The sequence below is a fragment of the Heptranchias perlo genome, unplaced genomic scaffold (genome assembly GCF_035084215.1).
Source record: "Heptranchias perlo isolate sHepPer1 unplaced genomic scaffold, sHepPer1.hap1 HAP1_SCAFFOLD_49, whole genome shotgun sequence".
NCBI classification, from domain to species: Eukaryota; Metazoa; Chordata; class Chondrichthyes; order Hexanchiformes; family Hexanchidae; genus Heptranchias; species Heptranchias perlo.
In genome coordinates, this window is record NW_027139505.1 from 5055667 (window position 1) to 5073294 (window position 17628).

General features: G+C 43.6%; 1 pseudogene; it reads left to right on the forward strand.

Moving 5' to 3' along the window:
• The first annotated feature begins 10391 nt into the window (after window positions 1-10391).
• On the forward strand, window positions 10392-11802 carry LOC137313886 (probable G-protein coupled receptor 139; annotated as a pseudogene).
• The last annotated feature ends 5826 nt before the right edge of the window (window positions 11803-17628 follow it).

A 17628-nucleotide genomic window follows, 5' to 3' on the forward strand; every position in this document is an offset into this window, starting at 1 on the left:
CTGTGCAATATTTTGTTTTAAACTTCTGACAACATATGGATACAAATCGGTCAAATGTGAACGAGACTGTAAACCACACCGACCTATCCAGTTTGGTGCAACGAATGTACATCATGAACTTACAAACGGCAGTGTAGGACAGGAATGAAAGTGGAAAGAGATTACTGAACATTTCTTACTTTGTCACATTGAAGATGATGACCAGCAGATCTGTTGTTGCCATGGCAACCATATAGATAGAGATACAATTGGAAAGTCCGCAATTACCTCTGAAGAGAATCACAATTGTCACCAGGTTCGCTGTAAGAAAGAGGGACAAGAGGTAAGTAACGGGGATACTCAGATAAATCACAGAGCATATTGTGGGGAAATGTACCGATGTTTTCCTACTGAGATTGATGATCGGGGATTCTTGTTTAATTTAGGCAAGCGATGACGCTATTTCCTTCAACGAAAGAAAACATTGAACACTCAATCCTCCCTTCTTCCAACATCCTTAAGTCAAACGTTGTCAAGGCAGCGGAAGGAGCGTCGCTCGGATTCAGTCTGGGGAATGGTAATGTCAAGCGATCCCACTACTACCGACACCCAGGAGTTGATGTGTCAACGGGGGTATTTGGACTTTGGGCCAGAGTGTAAAACAGCCGTCCCTCATACATCTCTCCCGTTCATTTCCATCTCTATCGCCACTAACGCTAGATTGAGTTGCCACTCGTAAGATAACTGTGCGGTCCAGGCTAACCTGCAAAATCTCGCAGGGACGGTACAGATGCAGATAAAAGCACCTTAAAGGGAAACCTTGGATGGTTCGAGAACTTTTTGATTTTCGGATGTCAATAAATAAATTTCCATCCATATATCCAAACACACATTTCATTGAAGTATTGAGCGCTGAAACCATCTCGCCATGAGGCTTGTACCCATCAGATGCACCGACCCAATTTTACAAGTTACTGCTGCGGCGTCATGGGACAACAGATTGAAATTTACATTTAGTTCCTTCTGATTCTTTGGCGAGCGGTGTCTCGGGTCCTGCATCAGATGTCAGCAGCATTAAAAATAATTTCACACCAATTACTGGTAAGATATGAATTCAATAAAACATTCAGCTGAGACAAAAACTTCAATTCAGGTCTAAATTGTGACATTTTACTATTTATAATCGCCGGAGGGATCTGCTCGGTAACAAAGCGGCAACTGGTGTCGGTATCAAAGGACGGGAGAATTGTCAATGTTCAAAAAAGTGTCCAAGGATAAGCCCAGCAAGTACTGGCCAATCAGTTTAACCTCGGTGGTGGCGAAGCTTTTAGAAACGATAATCCGGGACAGGGAGGACTATAGTGATAGACTTCAAAAGGACAAAGACAGACTGGCAGAATGGGCGGACACTTGGCAGATGAAATTGAACGCAGAGACATGTGAACAGATACGTTTCAGTGGGAAGAATGGGGAGAGGCATAATAAACTAAATTGTGCAATTTGAAACATGGTGGACGAACAGAGAGACCTGGGGGTGCACATACACGAAGTTTTGACGGTTGCTGGAGACGTTGAGAAGGCTGTTAAAATACACATGTTGGATCCTGGGCTTTATAAATAGAGGCATTGATCACAAAAGCAAGTAACTTATGACGAAAATTTATAAAGCACTGGTTCAGCCACAACTGAAGCATTGTGTCCAGTTCTGGGCTTCACACTTTAGGGCGGAATTGAAGGCCTTAGAGAGGGTACAGAGGAGATTTAGTAGAATGGTACCAGGGATGAGGAACTTCAGGTACGTGGATAGACTGGAGATGCTGGGGCTGTTTTCCGAAGAGCAGAGGTTGAGAGGAGATGTGATAGAGGTGTTCGAAATCATGAGGGGTCTCGACATGGTAGATGGAGAGAAACTCTTGCCATTGGCGGAAGGGTCGAGAACCAAAGCGCACAGATTGCAACTGATTTTTTTTTTTATTCTGTCACGGGATTTGGGCGTCGCTGGCAAGGACGGCATTTATTGCCCATCCCTAATTGCCCTCGAGAAGGTGGTGGTGAGCCGCCTTCTTGAACCGCTGCAGTCCGTGTGGTGACGGTTCTCCCACAGTGCTGTTAGGAAGGGAGTTCCAGGATTTTGACCCAGCGACAATGAAGGAACGGCGATATATTTCCAAGTCGGGATGGTGTGTGACTTGGAGGGGAACGTGCAGGTCGTGTTGTTCCCATGCGCCTGCTGCTCTTGTCCTTCTAGGTGGTAGAGGTCGCGGGTTTGGGAGGTGCTGTCGAAGAAGCCTTTGCGAGTTGCTGCAGTGCATCCTGTGGATGGTGCACACTGCAGCCACAGTGCGCCGGTGGTGAAGGGAGTGAATGTTGAGGGTGGTTGATGGGGTGCCAATCAAGCGGGCTGCTTTATCTTGGATGGTGTCGAGCTTCTTGAGTGTTGTTGGAGCTGCACTCATCCAGGCAAGTGGAGAGTATTCCATCACGCTCCTGACTTGTGCCTTGTAGATGGTGGAAAGGTTTTGGAGAGTCAGGAGGTGAGGCACTCGCCGCAGAATACCCAGCCTCTGACCTGCTCTCGTAGCCACAGTATTTATATGGCTGGTCCAGTTCAGTTTCTGGTCAATGGTGACCCACAGGATGTTGATGGTGGGGGATTCGGAGATGGTACTGCCGTTGAATGTCAAGGGGAGTTGGTTAGACTCTCTCGTGTTGGAGATGGTCATTGCCTGGCACTTCTCTGGCGAGAATGTTACTTGCCACTTATGAGCCCAAGCCTGGATGTTGTCCAGGTCTTGCTGCATGCAGGCTCGGACTGCTTCATTATCTGAGGGGTTGCGAATGGAACTGAACACTGTGCAGTCATCAGCGAACATCCCCGTTTCTGACCTTATGATGGAGGGAAGGTCAGTAATGAAGCAGCTGAAGATGGTTGGGCCTAGGACACTGCCCTGAGGAACTCCTGCAGCAATGCCCTGGGGCTGAGATGATTGGCCTCCAACAACCACTACCATCTTCCTTTGTGCTCGGTGTGACTCCAGCCACTGGAGAGTTTTCCCCTGATTCCCATTGACTTCAATTTTACTAGGGCTCCTTGGTGCCACACTCGGTCAAATGCTGCCTTGATGTCCAGGGCAGTCACTCTCACCTCACCTCTGGAATTCAGCTCTTTTGTCCATGTTTGGACCAAGGCTGTAATGTGGTCTGGAACCGAGTGGTCCTGGCGGAACCCAAACTGAGCATCCGTAAGCAGGTTATTGGTGAGTAAGTGCCGCTTGATAGCGCTGTCGACGACACCTTCTTTCACTTTGCTGATGATTGAGAGTAGACTGATGGGGGCGGTAATTGGCCTGATTTGATTTGTCCTGCTTTTTGTGGACAGGACGTACCTGGGCAATTTTCCACATTGTCGGGTAGATGCCAGTGTTGTAGCTGTACTGGAACAGCTTGGCTGGAGGCGCAGCTAGCTCTGGACCACAAGACTACAGCACTACAGCCGGGATGTCGTCGGGGCCCGTAGCCTTTGCTGTATCCAGTGCACTCAGCCGTTTCTTGATATCACGTGGAGTGAATCGAATTGGCCGAAGACTGGCTTCCGTGATGGTGGGGATATCGGGAGGAGGCGGAGATGGATCATCCACTCGGCACTTCTGGCTGAAGATGGTTGCAAACGCTTCAGCCTTGTCTTTTGCACTCACGTGCTGGACTCCGCCATCATTGAGAATGGGGATGTTTGCAGAGCCTCCTCCTCCTGTTAGTTGTTTAATTGTCCACCACCATTCACGACTGGATGTGGCAGGATTGGCTAAAGAAACAAAGGGGATATGAGGAAAAGTTTTTTTTAATGCAGCAAGTGGTTATGATCTGTAATGCATTGTTCAAGGAGGTGGTGGAGGCAGATTGAATCGTGGCTTTCAAAAGGGAATTGGATAAGTACTTGAAGGGAAAAAAATGCAGGGCTATGGGGAAAGGGCGGGGGAGTGGAACTAACTGCATTGCTCTTGCAGAGAACTGGCAAGCCCTAGACAGGCCGACCCACCTTCATCTGTGCTCTAAACATTCTATGAATCGATGGTGGAACCGCAAAGGTTCTTTGCAGCTGAGGGGAGTGGAACAGTTCACTGAAATGCAATTATTTCTCCAAATATCTTTCAAAGTCCTCTGTTGGGTGGAGGTGGCGGCAGACGAGGAATTGTCAACTTAAATTCGACTGGGAACAACGGTACAAATGAAATGATTACCATGGACACTAGGCAATACAACCTTTAGTGATCTATGTACTGTTCGTTGGGCCGCGGAATCAGCCTCGTGCACCCTCAGAATCGGAAGGAAAGTTGAGCGCCGACCTACAATCAAAACAGCACGTCACGGCCGTGAGAACTGTCGGATTCCCGCTGATATTCAACAACTTATCCCGTTGGACGTTTTGCGAATCCGTTATGTTATCATTAACAGTGAGATGGTCAACAGCTATTAAACAACAGGATACAATAATTTACCGGGAACACCAAAGGGTGCGAGTATAAGGTCGTAAATCTCGTTTATCAGTAGAATTGTTGTCCGTTCCATTTTTTAGAATAATGGGTGATTTCTGTCCGGCTTCACGGTTCCGATTGGAGTGTATCTGAGATCCATAAATATTCCCCCTTTATAGAACAATCGGTGTCCGGTGAGAAAATCAGGTTACACAATAATTGGCGTTAGTTACAGTCTCTTAACAAACAAGCCACGATTTTCCGCTTCTGTGCGCCCGGGACACCAGTGGGGAAATTGTACAGCTCAGTCCACGAAACTCCGTCCATTACCATGAATGAGCGGAAAGCAATCCCTGAGGGAATCTGCTCTGCGCACGCCCCGTGAACCGTGATGGGAACATCCCTCCTGGACACTGAGTTAGGTTCTTGATGTCTCCTATTAATTCAATAAAATCTTCACGCACCCATTACAAAATTAAAAGTGTTTTGTAGTATGTTGATCACTGGTGATGACTCGGCTCTGTCATTTGGTGACCCTGCTCTAACATTACTGTTGGTGACTCCAGTCGAACATTACTAGTGGTGACTCTACTCTAACATTACTGGTGATGAGACTACTCTAACATTACTTGTGGCGACTCTACTGTAACATTACTGGTGATGACCCTGCTCTAACATTACTGGTGATGACCCGACTCTAACATTACTTGTGGCGACTCTAGTCTAACATTACTGGAGGTGACCCTCCTATAACATTAATGGTGTTGTCCCTACTCTAACATTACTGGTGATGACCCGACTCTATCATTACTTGTGGCGACTCTACGCTAACGTTACTCGTGATGACTCTACTCTAACATTCATGGTGGTGGTCCTGCTCGAACATTACTGGCGATGAACACACTCGAACATTACTGTTGGCGGGTCTTACCGGTTATACTGCTGTTGGGGTCTTTTTCAACCGAAGTTTCTGTTGCCGAAGGCAGAGCGAAGTGACGTTTCACTTTATCAACCATAACAGCAGCTCACCGGTCTGCTCGGGGAATTTACTGGTGTGGAAGTATTAATTTGTTTGAAATCGATATTTTTCAATTGTTTCCTTAAAATGTAGTTTGCTTTGCCCTGGTGAATGCGTTTAATTAAAAAAAAAACATTTCAACGATTCATGGAGAAAGACGCAGAAAGAGTGAACAAACACAATTGGTTCAGCTGAGTTTTTTTCCACTTTTCTTGTTTTCTTCTATTTTCTGCCTCTCTCTTTTTCTTTATCTCTCTATCTCTGTCTGTCTCCCTCACTCTTTTTTAGTCTCTCCCTCAGTCTATTAATTTAGCTCTTTCTCTCTCCCTCTCTCTCCCGGCCTCTATTTCTCTTCATGGCTGTTTCTGAATCTCTATGTGCGTGTCCCACTTTCCTTGTCTCTCTTTCTCATTCCCACTCTCTGCAATAGAAAAGTAAACAGTGTAATTGGAACTGAGCCAACTTACCCCATGTGTCCCTTCCCTTGCTGCAATTTCTGCACCAGGATGGACGAGTGGTGAAGGCGTTCGAGTTAAGGTCCAATACACGTGTGCTTCAACCCGCACTACTCGTAGTTTCGATTAACGATGAGTTTCTTGTTTGATTTCACACCTCCTTGTCGAATATTTACCGAATCTGCGTCAAAATTATCAGAGATTTAAAATAAATGGAGGGGTCGGTTCCATATTGACATCTGACTGTTTGTGCAGCCTCAATCCAACATTCCCACATTTACTTTTATTACTGATCGTCAGGAGACTTTCCCAATCAATAAGCTTAAAAATATTATTAACCGGAATCCCAGCCATTTCCCGTTCCAGTTTCCAGTGTAGATACCAGCACAAATCAGGGCCAGTCCATCCCTCTCAGATATTCACTCCTGTAGAACAGCGAGGCCAGTAGTACAGACACTGACTCCAGTTGCGGAACTCTACGTCTGAATCATTCTGGCATTCAGGGAAATGCACTGAAAGATCCACCACTCATCATGTGACCGAGAGCAGCCCCAGGCACAGGGGCTGCAGTAAACACAATGCACATGGGCTCGGGATCTCTCACTTTATATGAACCTTCAGTGATTGGGAAACATCAAAAGATTTTGAAAAGCAAAAAGATTGGGAATCTTTAATAGATGGAGAAACATCAATCGATTACAAACTATCAATTATTTCAGAAAGTTAATGATTTGGGGAATTAGCAATAGATTAGAAGTCATCAATTAATTCGGAAACCACAATTGTTTGTGGACTACGATGAGGTGGAACAAGGTTGAGAAAAAATATTTATTTTCGTAACATCAAAAATATGGAACATATCAATTTCTCCATCTGTCTCTTTCTATGCAAAATAATAAAGAAAAAAAGGTAAATGTAATTAATACTGATGCCAAGAATCGCTACTCTCGGGTAAACGGCACTCGCAGAATTGTTACATGTTCAAAGTTTACACATGGAGTTTGATATTACAACTGAGTTGGCGAGAGACAATGGCCTCCTTCTGAGCTTTATCATTCTGTGATTCTATGATCCTATTATTACGATACTGAATGGCCGACTAATTCATAATATTACTTCCCCAGTTATTTATTCCCTCACCAGAGGAAAGTATTTCTCCGTATTTGTCCTATCAAATAATTTTTAAATTTTAAACACCTCGAACATATCACTCCTCAATCTTCTCTACTCACGGGAATACTAGCTTAGTTTCTACAATCTGTCCTCATAATTTAACCCGCTAAGCCACAGTATCAGTCTGCGCGGCACCCCCTCCAAGGCCAGTGTATCCTCCCTAAGTTGTGGTGCCCAGAACTGAACGCAATGCTCCCGAGGGTCTGACCAAGGCTCAATACGACTGAAGAATTACTTCCGCCGCTTTGTATTCCAGCCCCTTGAGATAAAGAGCAATATTCCATTAGACTGTTTGATGGCTATGTTTACCTGTCTGTTCGATTTTGATGATTTGTGAACTTGGAATCCCCAATCTCTTTGCTCCTCTACAGTTCCAAACTTCTCACAATTCAGAAAATACCCTGATTCATCTGTCTTGTTTCACATGTACACATAATGAACTCTATTTGCCATAGTTTTGCCTTCTCACTTAATCTACCAATGTGCCTTTGTAACTTCCCGCTCTCATTTGCACTACATACTGTCCCTCCTATCTTAGTATAACTACCTATTGCTTTATCCAAGTCAATAATAAATATGGTGAAAAGTTGAGTCCCCAGTACAGATCCCTGGTGAACATCACTTGTCACTTTTGAGTCCGTTGTTAACGAGCGTGTATTTGGTGGGAGGGAGAGTATTTGTGAAGTGAAGCCAGTGGAAGGCAGTCAGTTTGGATGTGGGAGAGAAATGCTCTGTACAGGTAGGGATTAATGCAGAATCAAATGCAAAATGTGGAGGGTGTAATGTTCCATGCCAGCCATTGAAGGTCACTGTTTGATCCAGCTCAGCAAGAGCAGGGGCAACTGAGTTGGATCAAAGATTCAAATTCCTGTTCAAACGCTGCTTTTCATTCTAAATTCTCAATTCCCAATCTCCAACAATAGACTAACGTTGAAGCATTTCTCACTGATCTTTCCATCTGCCTCACAAAAATTGATCAATGCACTTAGCAACTTTGCATGGAAGTTATTCTCCTTTATATTCTGAACGCCTTGAGATAACGTGTAACATTCCGTTCGCCATTTTATTTGTTTTTGTTTCGATCTACCAGCTTTTAATGATTGTGAACTTGGACTCCCAAATCTCTTTGCTCCTCTACAGCTCCGGGCTTCTCACCATTTAGAAAATGTTCCGAGTTATATTAATTACTTCCTTAGTGGATAACTGCTCACTTGCTCATAATGAACTCCATTTGCCATCGTTTTGCGCACTCACTTCACCTGTCTTTGTACCTTTGTAACTTCCCACTTCCATTTGCAATGCATACTGTTCCTCCTGACTTAGTTTCACCTTCAAACTTGGATATATAACTCTCTATTGCTTCATCCGAGTCAGAAATTGATGTGATAGAAAAGTTGAGACTCCAGTACAAATCCCTGGGGAACATCACTTGTCACGTTTGACGCCACTGTTAACGAGCGTGTAGCTGGTGGGAGGTTGAGTATATCTGAAGTGAAGCCTGTGAGAGACAGTCAGCCTGAGTGTGCGATAGAAATGCGCTTTAGAGGCGGGATTACTCCAGATGGAAATGCAAAATATGGCGAGGAGTGTGGGGTGGTAATGTTTCATTTCAGCCAGTGAAGGTCGCTGTGTGATTAACTGTTGTTGGATGCCGGATAGGTCAATGGATAGAGCGTCAAACTTTTAATCTGAGGGTCCAAGGATCAAGTTCATTCTGGGGCGATATTTTAAAATCAAGATTCTATATTCCCACTCTCCGTTCGGCACCATAACATAGAAACATTTCTTAATAATCTTTCCTTCTGCCTCAAAAAATCACGATCAATACATTTGGAAACAGTTCTCCTTATTTACTCTGTCAAAAAACGCATGGTGAAATCTAATGTAATTGTAAGGGTATCACTAGTACAGGAGGTGCACGGTCACCTCCAGTGTAAGAGCAGTGTACCACTCGTTCCAGAGGAGCACACTCATATCTAGAGGAAGTGCAGGGGAATCCAGTGCCAAGGTAGCATGGTTACCTGCAATGTAAGTGTAGGACCCACTACTACTGGAGGAGCACGGTCCACTCATTTGCAAGTGTAGGGCTCCATTAGTACTGGAGGTGCACAGTCCACTGTAGAGTAAGTGCAGAGTAGCACTAGTATTGGAGGATCATGGTCACACTTAGTGTAAGTGTAGGGCCTCACGAGAAGCGGAGGATCATGGTCACATCTAGTTTCAGTGTAGGGACCATTAGAACCGCAGGATTATGGTCACATCCAGCGTAAGTGTAGGGACCACTAGAACCGCAGGATCATGGTCACATCTAGTTTCAGTATCGGGACCATTAGAACCGCAGGATTATGTTCACATCCAGTGTAAGTGTAGGGACCACTAGAACCGCAGGATTATGGTCACATCCAGTGTAAGTGTCGGGACCACTAGAACCGCAAGATCATGGGTCACATCCAGTGACAGTGTAGGGACCACTAGCACAGTTATCTCTCGCCTAAGTATAGGGTACCACAAATACCGAAAGAACACGGTTATATCAGGTCTAAGTGTAGTGTACCAATAGTAACGAAGGGACACGGTTGCATCTAGTCTAAATCCAAGCTGCCATTAGTACCGGAGGAGTATGGTCACATCCAACGGTGCAAGAATGAGACAGTCACCAATACTGAAGGATTATGTTCAGCGCCTGTACTGGAAGAGTTGGAAGAGTTGGGGCACTCGGAGTGAGTCAAAGGCCGGGTCTGGGCAACTACATCAATGATAGCTGTCTCCACACATCGTCTAGGAATAGTAAAGTATTCTACAGACAATTAAATAACAAAGGAAAATCAGAGTAGGGAAAGGGCCACCTTTGGATCAACACGATAATCTCACAGTTAATTACAGCGAAATGGCAGAAGTATTAAACAATTGATTTGCCTCAGAGTTTATCAGGGATACTAACATGGAGGGCATGGCATTAGTAGAAATGATCAAGAAAGGTATAAAGCTATTATGATAGAAAGAGGGGCGATAATTTGTAACCTAACTTCGACAGGATGAAACCTCTGATCCGGATCGATTGCCTCCGTGCGTTTTAAAAGAAGTTAGGGAAGAGATATCAAAGACGTATCAGAAAAAAAAAACTTACCTGAGTCTATTTGTTACGTGACTGTAACTAATGTTAATTATGATGTAACCTGATTGACTCCCTGGAGGATTGATGCGTGTATAAATATAAGGATCCCTTCTCCCGCCTCAGCCGTGCGCTAGTCAGTGTCTTTCAGCTCAGGCAGAATTCATCCATTCTCACAGAAAATGGGGCAAGTAACTATTCTGCTGATAAAAGAGATTTACTACCCGATTCTCGCAGCCATCGGTGTGCCAGGTGAGCCATTTTGAACTGTTTGTTGTTAATCGCTGTTAACTGTTTCACTGTTGGACAAGGTAACGTGTTTCGCGGATGTCAGCATTGCACTCTCGGCATTTACTGAAACGAACTGGTGAACAGCAGGTCCGCGTTCCCCTTAATCCGATGATTTTACTGATGTGACAATTATATTTCAAGTTCCAACAAAAGGATTTCAGTCGATTTCCGGACCACTTGTCACTCTGCGCAGAGTTAGCGCTGCAGCAGCTCATTACACTGTGTGGGTAGGTTTCCCAGGAAGTGACTCACATATTGATCCTACTCTCACACTACTCCGTCTTGATAATCACACTGAATGTTAAATTGCTTTCAAAAGATACCTGCATAGATATTTCAATCAAACACTGGAGAATTATTTATCTTCTCTCTCTTTCTTACAGCGAACTTGGTGACAATTGTGATTCTCTTCCGAGGAAATTGCGGACTTTCCAAGTGTATCTCTGGCTACATGGTGGCCATGGCAACAGCGGATCTACTGGTCATGATCATCAATATAATCGTGTATTATATTTTTAGTTATCACTTCCCACTTTCATTCCTCTCCCACACTCCCGTGTGTAAGTTCATTTTATACATGACTGTTGTCACCCTTGATTTGTCTGTTTGGTTCACCGTCTCTTTCACATTTGACCGTTTTGTCGCTCTCTGCTGCCAGAAGTTTAAAACACGTTATTGCACGGAGAGAACTGCGGCCGCGGTTACAACAACGGTCTCTGCTCTAGTGTTGTTAGAGGGGATCCCATTTTTGTTTGCATATGAACCTCAGCAAATAATTAACAAAGTGCAGTGGGGCTGCCGGTCAAGTGTGGCTTTTTTTCCTCTCCTCCGGGTGCAGCGTACGTCTGGGTTCACAGCGCATGGGTCGTTTGGCTTCCTTTTACTTCCATTGCCTTGTTTAATTATTTAACCGTCGGACGGATTTTAGTGGCCAATAGAGCCCGCAGGGGACTCCGGAGTCATAGCAGTGAGAATCAGAGTGATCCAGAGATGGAGAAGCGAAGAAAATCCATCATTTTACTCTTCAGTATATCGGGGACTTTTGTACTGTTGTGGTTGACAGCTGCCGTGAGTTTTGTGACTACTAGACTGACAAATACGACTTATTACCGAGGCGACCGCACAGACCCTGGATATATCGCCACCGAAACCGGAGCAATGCTGAAGTATTTGAGCTCCTGTCAAAACATGTGTATTTATGCAGCGACCCAAAGGAAATTCAGAGAAGAGCTGATGAATGTGCTGAAATCTCCCTGGACACGAATTCTGAGATTCGTTGGAAATTGGGAACAAAAAGAATGAAGGCAAACGAGAGCTTCCTATTTCAACTAAAGTTCCATTTCAACTCATGTTCCAGTGTAGAACAAGCAGCTTTCTGGTTTTGGAAAAATGTTGGATTTCTTGTGTAAACATTTCATATTATCATCGTATCATAATAGGTACAACACAGGAGGAGGCTATTCGGCCCACCGTGCCTGTGCAGGCTCTTTGACAGTGCTATCCAATTCATCCCATTTCCCGGCTCTTTCCCCATAACCCTGTATTTTTCCCCTTTAAATATTTATCCAATTCCCTTTTGAATGTTACTATTTCTTCCACTTTGTAGCAAAGATTTGATGTCTGCATTGCTTTCGTTTTTCACGCTTCTTTCTCTGAGTAAACATTGCCAATTCCTGGAAATTTAGCACATTTCAAGTTCAGGGATCAACGATAACAACAATGAGATTCAGCAGTGGAGAGGGTCATATGGGCAACAGAGGTAAACCGTCTTACACTGCAGGGACTGGGACATATGGGCATCAGAGGTAAACCGCCTTACACTGCAGGGACTGGATCATATGGGCATCAGAGTTAAACCGCCTTACATTGCAGGCACTGGGACTTATGAACATCAGAGGTAAACCGACTTACACTGCAGGGACTGGGACATATGGAGAACAGAGATAAACCGCCTTACACTGCAGGGATTGTGACATATGGGCAACAGATATAAACCACCTTACACAGCCGGGACTGGTACATATGGGCAACAGAGTTAAACCGCCTTACACTGCAGGTAATGGAACATATGGGCAACAGAGGTAAACCGCCTTACACTGCAGGGACTGTGATCAGACGCGCCAGTTTAATTCAGTAAAGTTTCATTTGGTGCTGAAACAATCTTGCGATCGCTATTATTGCTAACTTTCTTGGAAGATTGGTGTGAATATTGCAGGGGTGGGTCACACTGTCGGATAATATTTCTCATTGACAAATTCGTGTGGGACTCTTGTCACGTGGTGAGTGTTCGAATGGTGGAAACAGTCGGAATTTGGCTCATCAATGTGACGTTTCACATCTTTTGACTCAGATACTTACTTAAAATCTCGATTGTACGCCGACTGGTGTCTCTCACTAATCAAAAAATTGAAGTCTTCTCTTATTGTGTGCTGTCGAGAAAAGTATGATCAGTAATATCATTGATATTCTGTCTCAATCAGTCTCTCAAATAAAATGGTAAAGGATTGTAAAAATGGATTAATTTTCACAAAATTATTAACTATGACATTTGATGCAAGTGATTTGCAAAGAACACTTCCGGAAGTTCAGGTAAAATCAAACTGATACTTAAGAATTCTAACTTTGGCTGAACATTTACAGATGATCAGAAACATTTATTGATAATTAAAGGCTTATCATGTGGTCGCATATTGTTCGAAATGATAATTGAACTAAATAACAGCATCTTTGAATCAGTTACAAATTGTTCATCAGTAATCTCGCCTCATTCTGCGAGGAACCACAAGGAATGGGAGCAGACTCTCAATGGAAAGGAGCTGAAGAGTGTGGATGAACATTGAGCCCGAGGGATCCAAATACTTAATTCCTGGAAAATGTGTTTGCAGGTGAATAGTGCCATGAAAAAAACAACATAAATTTATGTTTGATAGACATTGGCATGGATCTCAAGAATAAACAAGTGAAGATATATATTTACAAAACGCTGAGAAGCCCAGCGTTGGGAGGCCAGGTGCAGCTTTCTTCGACTCATTGTGGAATAGCCATTGAATCCGAAGGGAGCGGACAGCTTAGATATACCAGGATGGTGCCATTGATCAGAACTATAGTTATGATGAGGGATAAAATACTGGGACGATTTGCATTGTGTTGGCCAGGGGCTGTAGAAAACTACTGAGTTTAATTCGAATTGCTAACAAAGACACTAACTTTTGAACTGAAGTGACCTGGGGTTCAGTCACTGGTCTGAACTGGCCAGAACCGGTTTAAAAACGTTCCGCTTCTTCGATCGACAAAGGAGCTCTGATGAGACACCAGTCCTTATTTAGAAAAGGAGTAATGAGGTGATGCTACCAAGCCCCTTGGAAGAGAGCCAATCAGGGGATGGCACTGACCACTCTACCAATTTTAAGCCAACCGGAGAAGACAGCATCATTCAAAAAGACAGGCTTGAAGTTGAAACTGAAGAATTGCAGGCTTGGTGGCAGTGTGTTTGTGTGGGAGACTCCGGAGACGAACCAGCGTTGAAGTAGAACCCTACGTCAGGGACGTAGAGTCTACGTCAGGGACGTAGAGACGACGTCGAGAGCGAAGGAACGAATTGCCTGGGCTGCATTATCTCTCCTTTCCGGGTAATATAAGATCCTTTCCATTCTGTGACTACTCAGGGAGTGTTAGTCAGAGAAACCTAGTGGGTGTGCGTTTAATTCCTAGTTTGAGTATAAAACTGTATAACCTGCTGTAAACTGCATGCCTATATCTAACCAGACATATAAGCGGTATGTACATGATCGAATAACGTTAATAAAGTGAATTGAGAATTAAGAGAGAATTGACTGTCTCCTCTGTGTACTAAGCCAAGACCGTTACCGGTGAAAGCTAACAGGAGATTTAATAGAGGTTTAAAAAATATGAACAGTTTTGGCAAACTGAAAAGGGAGAGAATATTCCATCTAGTTGGGAAGCCTGCGATAATCATAGAATGGTTACAACACAGACGGAGGCCATTCTGCCCGTCGAGTCTGTGCCACCTCTCTGAAAGAGCAACCCAGCTAGTCCCACTCACCCGCCCTGTACATGTAGCCTGCATTTTTCCCTTTAAGTACTTTTCCAGTTCCCTTTTTAAAGCCACGATTGAATCATCCTCCACCACCCCCTCAGGCAGTGCATTCCAGATCATAACCAATAAAGGGTGATCTACTTAAAATGGTCACAAGGGAATGAACAGAGCGGTTAGTAGAAAGTTCTTTATGCAAAGAGTTGCTGGAGAATGGAATGTTTTGCCTCAGGGAATAGTTAAGGGAAAATTGGAGGAATATTTGAAGTAGAAGAAATTAAATGTCTGTGGAGACAGATGAGGACATTGCGGATAGTTGGTGTTTTCTGTATCAAAGTATCCAGCACAGATGGGATGGGGTGAGTAAAATGGCCTGCTCCCGCCCAGTGAACTTCGTTGGCACCGGGCGATCAACTTTACTCCCTATACCGAGGGAGGATGAGGCTGATTCCCCGGCCCATCCAACATTACTTAGTTCACTGAAGAATGTATTTCTTAGATTCCATGGATATCATCTGATTTGTACCCTTGTTCCCTGTCTACTTTCAGTTGATAATTCCTGGCACTGCAGCCACCTCCACGTAAAAGGGGGTTTGAGAAATATTTGGAGAAATAATTGCCGCTCAGGGAGATGCTCCCGTCCCCTCGGCTGCAAAGAACCTTCGCGGTTCCACCAGCTCCCGCTCTGTTACCGAGCAGCTCCCTCGGGGCGATTATAAATAGAAAAAAGGCAGCGTTTTAACCAGAATGGAAAGATTTTTACTCAGCTCAATGTTTGATTTGTATTGATACTTTCTAGTAATTGTTGCGAAATTACATTTAATATTTCACAACGTCTCACTGAAGCAAACTGGAAGGACGGCGGAATTTCAATCCCTCTATATTGATTGTTTAATGTTTTCTTTCTTTGAAAATAAAATGTCGTCAAAACTTGCCTGTATAATAAAAAAGATCCTTTTGCATAACTCTAATTTGCAACACATCTGAACATATCCTCACAATATGCTGTGAGATTTATCTGAGTGTCTCTATTTCTTACAGTGAACCTAGTGACAATCGTGATTCTCTCCAGAGGAAATTGTGGCCTTTCCAAATGTATCTCTGTCTATTTGGTGGCCATGGCAACAGCAGATCTACTGTTCATCATCTTCAATGTATTAGTGTATCAAATATTCAGTAAACTCTTTCCACATTCATTCCTATCTTACACTGCCGTTTGTAAGTTCATTGTGCACATGCAATGTAACAACATGGGTATTTCGGTGTTGTTTACAGTCTCGTTCACCTTTGACCGATTTGTAGCTATATGTTGTCAGACGTTTAAAGCGAAATATTGCACAGTGAGAACTGCGTCGGCGGTTATAACAACAGGGTCTCTTTTGATCGGTTTACTGAACATCCCCATTTGTTTTGCATTTGAGCATAAACTAATAATTAACAATATTCCGTGGGATTAAGCCCCAAACTGAACTTCTTTTCATCGACTGTAGGTGAAGCGTATTCGTGGTTAAGTAAGCATTTTGATGAAATGGATTCCTTTTGCTTTGATATTACTGTTTAATTGTTTGACAGTTAGACGCATTTTAGTGGCCAGAAGAGCCCGCCGGCGACTGCGGAGTCACAGCAGTGAGAATCAGGACGATCCAGAGATGGAGAACCGAAGGAAATCTATCATTTTACTGTTCACTGTATCGGGTAGTTTCATTCCGTTATGGCTGACAGTTATCGTGAGTAATTTAACTAGTGGTCCTGCCGTGCATTACCGACCCGATTATGCAGCTCCTGCGTACATCGCCATTCAAACTGGATATACGCTTATGTGTTTGAGCTCCTGTACAAACACGTATATTTATGCAGCCACCCAAAGTAAATTCAGGGAAGAGCTGAAGCAGGCAATTAAATTTCCTTGGATATTAATTCTGACATTGGTTCAAAAAAATGAAAAAAAGTCAGCTTTCTATCCTAACGAGAGCTGAAATACAGTCCGTGTTACATTTTAAAATGGCCGTCTTTCTGCTCAGATGAAAATGATTTGTTGTTGTGGAAATGATTTGGGATCAGAAAACAATCTTCCATTGTGTGCCCTGTGGATTATATCTGCTGCTTTCCCAGGGTGAACAGAATCGTTTCCTGCTCAAACAGCGCATTTCCCGCCCAAGATTCAAAGCCAACAGTCATGATTCTGATTCAGCAGTGGAGTGGAACATGTGTCGTCAGCGTTAACTGTGAAATACCGCAGGTTCTGAAATGTTACGCAGCAGTGTAATTAATAGATAAAGTTTTTTGTGTTTAGTAAGAATGAAAGGTGTTAAAATCATGGTTATTTGAATTTTGTTCTGTAATGTTGATGTGAATGTTGGAGACGGTGGTCATCGCTCCCCATGGTCTCCTGGCCCAATGGAACGGGGTAGTGTCTCCTGATGTGTGTCAAATAATGGAGACAGTAGAAACTGGACGCATCAATGTGACGTTAGGCATTTCTTTAACAGATAATTACTGAAAATCTCAATTGATCATCAAAATGTTGGAATGTTTTAAAACGGAAACAGATCATTCGATCCAACCAGTCCTTGTCAGCCTTTACCGTCCAGCCAAGAAAATAGATCGAATCACTTTACCCGCCATTCCGGAAAATCCCTTCAACCTATTTTATTCATCCATCTATCCAATTTCATCATGAACATTGACGTAATTTCTGCCTCTGTAATTTTCGCAGGTTACTAGCTCTCCGTGTAAAAAGGTTTCTCCCACTCTCAGTTCTAAATCTCTTAACTTTATTCTGTTATCTTTAGCTTTTAGTTCCTGATCCCTCAAGTATTCGAAGCAGTCCGTTTCTATCTATCCTGTACCATCCCTTCTTATTTTAAATCACTTGGACACAACTCGCCAAAAGATATCAATCTGCTATCAATACACGATCAAATGAAAGTCAGGAAAGTGTCGTTCAGGCAGTTAATTGATATATTTCTCTTAGAGATGGTTGTGTCCTGGCCTATACTGAACAATGAGAAGAATGTATTTGAAGCTTGGCCACTACACGAAACATCGTGGTGGTGCAGGGGGTTATTCTAATC